The sequence below is a fragment of the Tamandua tetradactyla genome, chromosome 18 (assembly GCF_023851605.1).
Source record: "Tamandua tetradactyla isolate mTamTet1 chromosome 18, mTamTet1.pri, whole genome shotgun sequence".
Lineage (NCBI taxonomy): Eukaryota > Metazoa > Chordata > Mammalia > Pilosa > Myrmecophagidae > Tamandua > Tamandua tetradactyla.
The window spans coordinates 8,179,783-8,187,674 of NC_135344.1; the positions used below are offsets into that span (position 1 = coordinate 8,179,783).

Consider the following 7,892-nt stretch of genomic DNA (forward strand, 5'->3'; position numbering starts at 1 on the left):
CTGATTTTCCTTCTTTCTACACTTTACTCCATACCTCTCTCTTCTGTCTTTTCGTATCTGACTCTAGTGCTCCCTTTAGTATTTCTTGCAGAGCTGGTCTCTTGGTCACAAATTCTCTCAGTGACTTTTTGTCTATAAATGTTTTAATTTCTCCTTCATTTTTGAAGGACAGTTTTGCTGGATATAGGAGTCTTGGTTGGCAGTTTTTCTCTTTTAGTAATTTAAATATATCGTCCCACTGTCTTCTAGCTTCCATGGTTTCTGCTGAGAAATCTACACATAGTCTTATTGGGTTTCCCTTGTATGTGACAGATTGTTTTTCTCTTGCTGCTTTCAAGATCCTCTCTTTCTCTTTGACCTCTGACATTCTAACTAGTAAATGTCTTGGAGAACGCCTATTTGGGTCTATTCTCTTTGGGGTGCGCTGCACTTCTTGGATCTGTATATTTAGGTCTTTCATAAGAGTTGGGAAATTTTCAGTGATAATTTCTTCCATTAGTTTTTCTCCTCCTTTTCCCTTCTCTTCTCCTTCTGGGACACCCACAACACGTATATTTGTGCGCTTCATATTGTCATTCAGTTCCCTGATTCCCCTGCTCAAGTTTTTCCATTCTTTTCCCTATAGTTTCTGTTTCTTTTTGGAATTCAGTTGTTCCATCCTCCAGTTCACTAATTGTAGCTTCTGTCTCTTTAGATCTACCATTGTAGGTATCCATTGTTTTTTCCATTTTTTCTTCTTTGTCCTTCACTCCCACAAGTTCTGTGATTTGTTTTTTCAGATTTTCTATTTCTTCTTTTTGTTCAGCCCATATCTTCTTCATGTCCTCCCTCAATTTACTGATTTGGTTTTTGAAGAGTTTTTCCATTTCTGTTCATATATTCAGCATTAGTTGTCTCAGCTCCTGTATCTCATTTGAACTATTGGTTTGTTCCTTTGATTGGGCCATATCTTCAATTTTCCGAGCGTCATCCATTATTTTCTGCTGGTGTCTGGGCATTTGATCAGATCTCCCTGGGTGTGGGACCCAGCTGGTTGAAAGGTTTTTCTGTGGAATCTCTGGGCTCTGTTTTTCTTTTCCTGCCCAGTAGGTGGCGCTCATGGCGGTCGTTTGTCTGCGGGGCAGTCGGCCCGGGAAACCGCGCGTGGAGGCGGGGGTCGCTGGCCGTGGCTTGGGGGAGTGCCGGTCCAAATTGCCCAGCTGGCCCGAGACGCCAAGCGTGACGGGAGGGCCCCGCTATCCAATGTTCCCAGTCAGACCGGGGAGCCACGTGCGTGGAGGGGACCCCAGACGCCAGCCACCCCAGCCGGGAAAACGTGCACCCCTCGGGTATCTCACAGCAGTGGATTCTCCCTACCCATTCAGCCGTTCCAGAATGGGGTACGCTGTCTTTTTTGGTCTCTGTCGTGACTCCGGGAGCTGTTTTGTATTGTTTCTGTTTCTTTAGTTGCTTTTCTGGAGGAGGAACTAAGACCCGCGCGTCTTACTAAGCCGCCATCTTCTCCGGAAGTCCTCACAATGATTAGTTTTAAGATTGTATAGAGAACTCTTATAAATCAGTGTATGACAAATAGTTCCATAGAAGAAAGTGCAAAAGTTGTAAATAGGCATTTTGTAGAGAAAAGAAAAGGAATGGCCCAAAACCATTTGAAAAGATGCTGAGCCTTATTAGTTATCAAAGAAATCTAAGCTAAGACTACAGTGAGATACCATAGCATTGACAAAATACCAAGAGTAGGTAAGGGTGCGGAATAGGATCTCTCATACTCTGTTGGAAAGTAGGAATGAAATTGGGAAATCATCTGACATCATCTGAAGTTGAATATTCATATACCCTTAGACTGGACAATTCCTTATTCCTTATGTAACCTTCCCCTAAGTAAACTCTTGCATATGGGCACCAAGAAATATATTTGTAGCAGCAGTGTTGACTAAAACAGCTACAAAGCACAAATACTCATGTTATTGGCAGGAGAAGTATTATTTACAGAATGGAATATTATATGGCATAGAAAAAATTATGAATTATAGCTATATGCAACAACATGGATGAATTTTTTAAAATTAAAACAGATTGAATCATAGCTTGATGGTTTTTCAAAAAGTTGCCATCCTAGTATATCCACCACCCAGATCTAAAAAAGGAACATTACCTGCATCCCTGACGTTCTGTTCATACCCTCTCCAAGTCACTTACTCATTTCTTCAAAAGTAACCACCATCCTGATTTCTATCACCATAGATTAATTGTGCTTGCTTTTAAAATTTATGTTAATGAAATCATGTAACATAAACTTTTTTGGGTCAAGCTTCCTTTTTGTTTCTGAGATTTATCCATATTGCTGAGAACAGCAGTAATTATTCACACTAATTACTGTAGAGTATTCCATTGTGCATATATACTTCAATTTATGTTTATAAAGTTTACAGACAATTATATTCGAGTTTGGGATTATTATGAATAATGCTGCTAAGACACTCTTGTATGTTACTTTTGTAATTTCTTCTCAAAATGGATAAATTTAAAACATAATTTTGAATGGAGACAAAAAGTCCCAGAAGACTACTGTAATCTCATGATTACAAAGCTTAATAGTTTTCCAAGCAAAGCTAAATAATATATTGTTTGTTGATATAAACATGTGTTGAACTGTTTTTTTAGAGGCAAGGAAGTGATTAACATAATTCAGGATAGTAATTACCTTGGGGAGGCAGAAGGATGGGATATAGAATATGGGAAGGGCACGTAGTCCCCAAATCCAGTGAAGGGTCTACTGTTGTTCATTATGCCTCAAAGCATGTGCTGCATCTCTTGTGTATGTATAAAATGTTATGTATTTTTAATTAGTAAAGAAAGCCATGAGACTTGTCAAAGTTTCATCCAAGATGAAAACTTTCCTCACAGAATACATTTTGATTACAAGCCTGTGATCAGGCTCATTCAGTTTCTAAGTTATATGAGATATACTTGAGTTGCCATTTATCTCACAGGGATTCAAGATGTGTAAGAATGCTCTCAAGAATTCCATCCACCAGTTTTTTTGACTCTATGTCTTTATTTTTGTGACTATTAAGATTTTGTATTATCTAAAGCTATATTTAAACTGTTGAGACATGCAAGGATTAGGTCATATTTTGTGGTGAGGAAAATCCCACATGAAGATGAAAGTCATTTCTGAGAAAGATTACCAGAGAAGAGGCAGATCTTTATATAGAAATTGGAACTATAATGATAAGTTCTAAGTAGGGGCTGGGGCTGGGGTTCAGCATCCACTTGGCCTGAAATTTGAAGAGATTGGATGTCTAAAGTTGTATTTCTGGGTAGAAAGTAATTAGTCATCCTCAAGCATAGAGAGGGGAACTAGAAGTAAATAGCAAGGGTCCCTTAAAAGGGTCCTCCTTGTATGGGAATGCATCTCATAAACACTTAAGGAAATTTGAGAATCAACCACTGCTTTGTTAAAGATGAGTAAGCTCTGTTTGGCTCTAGAGTCATTGTACATTATGCATGTAAGGATAAAATTAAGATCAGTTTTCAAACAAAATGGTGTGGAGTGGGGAAAACAAAATTTACTAAACAAAAGGCTGCAAAACCAGCCCAGACTGCTTCCGAAATGGGGGTGGGGGGGGAGGCCTCTGACGTAAGCTTGGCACCATTTCCTTATATGGGAAAAAAAATGTGAGTTGGACCTCTCGGATAGGCTGTAACCTCCTGGGTACCCCAGCCAATGGGGAAATGGGAGAATTTTTTTGTGTTAAGTTTAGGGAATAAATGTTGCTGCCTCCTGCTGTTTGGCGGGCCAGCCATCACATTTCAGTTGTGAACCCGTTGTTGCGAGATAGTTAAATTATTTTCTTCTCCACAGTCAGGTGAGCGTTTCTTCCCTTTCCGGTATGGCTTTCTTTCCAAAATGTGTACACTTCTCTTTATCTTTTAGCAAAATTCTTTTTAATATTCTGGCCATGCTATAAGAAAGCAAAGAAAAGGACTATTGCCAGAGTATGAGAAAAGAAGAGTGATGTTGGGTGGTGGGGAATGATATTAGTAATCAATGAGGGAATCAGGGAAAGGAGGAACCTAGCTAAACAGTTGCACCCCCTGGGACTAATGTCAGAGAGTTTTGTTGCTTCTAGTGGTCACCGTATATAGTCCTCAGCTATATTTTGATTAAGGTAGGTAGCTGGGTTTCTGACAAATGGCTCTGGCTCCCTGGCTTATTAGAACTCACTGCCCCCTCCAACATTCATTTTACTTGTATACTTATCTGGATGTATTGAGCAGCATGAATAGGTCCTAAAAAACAGCACATTTTTTCATTTTTAACTAGCTTTTTCCTGCTGCTGCCTTTAGCCTTTTTTTTTTTTTTAACTTTTTATACATTTATTATTCCCCCGAGGGGGGTGCACCGTTCCTGGAAGTACTGCAATACCACCAGGTCGATACGTGGAGTGGACAGAGCAAGCTCCTATTCCATCTCCCCAGTCCAAAAATCCATTTAATAATATTGTCCTCGGATAGAGGACATATCAGATATTAAACTGATAAGAACACATACTACACTTGATCTTAGCCAAAAGGCCGAGAAGCAATAGCCTCTCTTTTCTCCCAGTTTTCTGATTGAGAAAGAAATAAAATGATGTTTCAACTTTAGTAGAAAGGCTGGGAAAAGTTTAAAAACTTGACTTGCACTCTTGTTAGCTATAGATAAGTAAATTAGTTCACATTTCTCAGTATAGTTAATAATGATGATTTTCCAAGTACTAACACACCATCTTCTATATCACCTTTATATTCTTGTTCATTCAGAAACATTTGAACTCTTGATGATTGACAGGCATCATGCTAGGGGCTGGAGATACAAATGTGTTAACTCTACTGCCCTGGAAGAATTTATGATTCAATGAGATAGACACACATATGGACAGATAATGTAGTAAGAGTGCAGTAGAAATGGTAAAGGAGTTAAAGAAGCACTGAGAGGGCACCTAATGGGAGGGAGAAGGTGTAGTTAGCAAAAGCCTTCTCCAGAGGTGACTCCTAGCCTAGTTTTTAAGTATCCTGAGTCCGAAGCCAAGATAAAAAAAAAATTGGGAGAAGGCAGTAAAGAGAATACTTCTAGCAGAGGAGAGGGCTTGAGCAAGGGTATTGGAAGTAAGGAAAGTAAGCTGTGTGGAGGACTAAAGATAGTCTTTATTGCTAGGCTATCAGGTTTGAGGAAGAAATGACAAAAAAATGAAGCTAGTTAGATAGGCAGGTACCAGATTTTGAATGATTTTGCATGCTGTGGTAAAAAATTTTAACTTTAGTTATGAGAGACATTGAAAAGTTTTAAGGAAGTAGTGATATGATGAAATTTTAATTTTATATCCTGGTCCTCTATGGATCTAAAATTCTGAGAAATTCAAGACGAGAGACTAGAAGAACCTGTTAGGAAATCATTCTAAGATATATAGGCAGGTTATCATGAAAGGAATATCAGGAGCAGTGATTCCAGAAATATTTAGAAGGTAAAATCTGTAGGACTTGGTAATGGATTTGATTTCTAGGATGACTTGGATGGTGCCTAAGCTTCTGGCTTGGGTGATCTGATGATGACTATATTCTGTAGAACTATCTAGAACCCTGAAGACTTTACAAACTTAAATAGGACATCTGGAATTTTCCTTAACCATACCATTTTGTTCTTGTTCTATTTACTTGTACTGGAGATAAAAAGAAATAAAAAAATAAAGTACTAGCTCAGCAAAGAACTTAAGACATTTGTTTTAACTTTGTGATTACATTTTATCTGTTCCTTTATATGCTTCACTTCTGTATTTACAATCCAATTGATAAGACATTCTCAACAGACACATGGTATGTTTAAACCCAGGTAAAAATATTTTCAAGTCATAAATGCTTTCTTTTAAAATGAATAAAAATTTTTAAATTGTGGTAATTACTGCTGATAGATGGAAAATTGGTTAGATATCAACTAAATATATGAGCAATAAAAATATTTTTATAAGGAAGAAGTTAACCTTTGCTGGCATGATATTTGAAAGTCATGGATGTTATGCAAATTATTTGAGTGGCTATTTGAATTGGGGCCTATTTTTTGAGAAGTGCCCACTTGTTAGGGAACCAACTCTCTATGGTTGAGATAACAATTCGTTGGCAGGAAGGAGCTGCTCACATGCATTTTGTGCATGAGTTGAAATGGAATTAGAAAAGAAATTAAAATTGTAACAATGTTTGCTTATTTTTTTCTTATAGTAGAAGAGAATGCTGAGTGCTTTTTACAGTATTTTTTGCCTGAGGCACTTTTGGAGGAGGGCTGGTTTTCTAAATGTTTATAAAAATTTCTTTGCAGTAGAGGAAAGGGGCAAGAAGGTTGTATATATTTGTCTATAAATTTGCCTAGATTTACTTCACCTTGGTGCACCTGTGAGATATTATGCTTCCTCATACCTAGGTTTTACAATAAGGAAGTCTTGTCAAATAATAATAATAATAATAATAGCACCAACTAAAGTTTATTGATTGCTTTCAGTTTGTCAGGTCCTATGCTAAGCATTTAATAAGCAATGGCTTAGAACAGTTAACTGACTAGCTCATAGTCATACATTTAATAAGTCACAAACCAGAGTAAGGATCTAGGTGTCTGGTTCCAAAGTTTTGCCTTCTTCACTTCTGAATTTGGAACTGGGACTGAATTCTGATGCAGTCTCGACATTGGATTATAGATGTAGCCATGCACTCAAGAGACTGATTTCTCTGTTAGAAGTCATGGAGAGATTTAGCTGTTCTGAAATCTATTAGGAAAATAATATCATCAGGTTTACTATTTGAAAAAAATATATAGGAAATTTATGGCACTAAATGCATACATTAGAAAAAGAAAAGGCTCAAACCAGCAATCTAAATACCCACCTCAAAAAGCTGGAATGGGAAAATAAATGTAAAGCCAGAAGAATGAAAGAAATAATAAAGATAAGAGCAGAAATCAATGAAATTGAGAAAAGAAAAATAATAGAGAAAATCATTGAAACTAAAAGCTGGTTCTTTGAGAAGATTAATAAAATTGACAAACTTCTAGCAAGGCTGACAAAGGAAAAAGAAGCCATAAACTACTAATAACAGGTATTATACAGGTGATATCACTACAGACCCTGCAGACATCAGGAATACTACAGGCAACTCTGCACATATAAATTTGACAGCCTAGATGAACTGGACTTTAAAAGGGCAATCTACCATGACTCACTTAATATAAAACAGATAATTTGAATAGATCTGTAACTATTAAGGAACTTGAATTCATAGTTCAGAACTTCCAGATGATGAAATCTCCAGACCCAGATGGTTTCACGGGAGAATTCTGCCAAACCTTTAAAGAAGAATTAACACCAGTTCTACACTGTGCCAGTTTGAAATTGTCTTTTACCCCAGAAAAGCCAAGGTCTTTTATCCTCATTCAGTATTGCTGGGTGGGATCTTTTTTATTGTTTCCATGGAGATGTGACTCCACCCATTCAAGGTGGGGTTGCTTACTGGAGCCTTTTAAGAAGGAACCATTTTGTAAAGAACCAACAGAGCTCACGTAGCCAGAGATCTTTGGAGATGCAGAAGGAAAATGCCCCCAGGGAAGTCTCATGAAATGAGAGAAAGCTAGCAGACGTTGCCATGTGTCCTCTCAGCTGAGAGAGGTGTCTAGAAGCCAGAGACCCCAACAGACACCAGCCTGACAGAAGGGTGCCAGACAGCATCAGCCTTTCTTGAGTGAAGGTACCCTCTTGTTGGTGCCTTAATTTGGACATTTTCATGGCCTTAGAACTATAAACTTCCAAATTAATGAATTCTTAAAAACCATTCCATTTCTGGTATATTACATTCCAGAAGCTTATAAACTA

General features: G+C 37.7%; 1 non-coding gene across 1 annotated transcript; it reads right to left on the reverse strand.

Annotated features, from left to right (window-relative positions):
* Positions 1-4,395: 4,395 nt before the first annotated feature.
* LOC143662859 (U2 spliceosomal RNA) lies at positions 4,396-4,590 on the reverse strand. The gene has a single exon (XR_013165626.1). It is a non-coding gene; the product is annotated as a U2 spliceosomal RNA (small nuclear RNA).
* Positions 4,591-7,892: the final 3,302 nt, after the last annotated feature.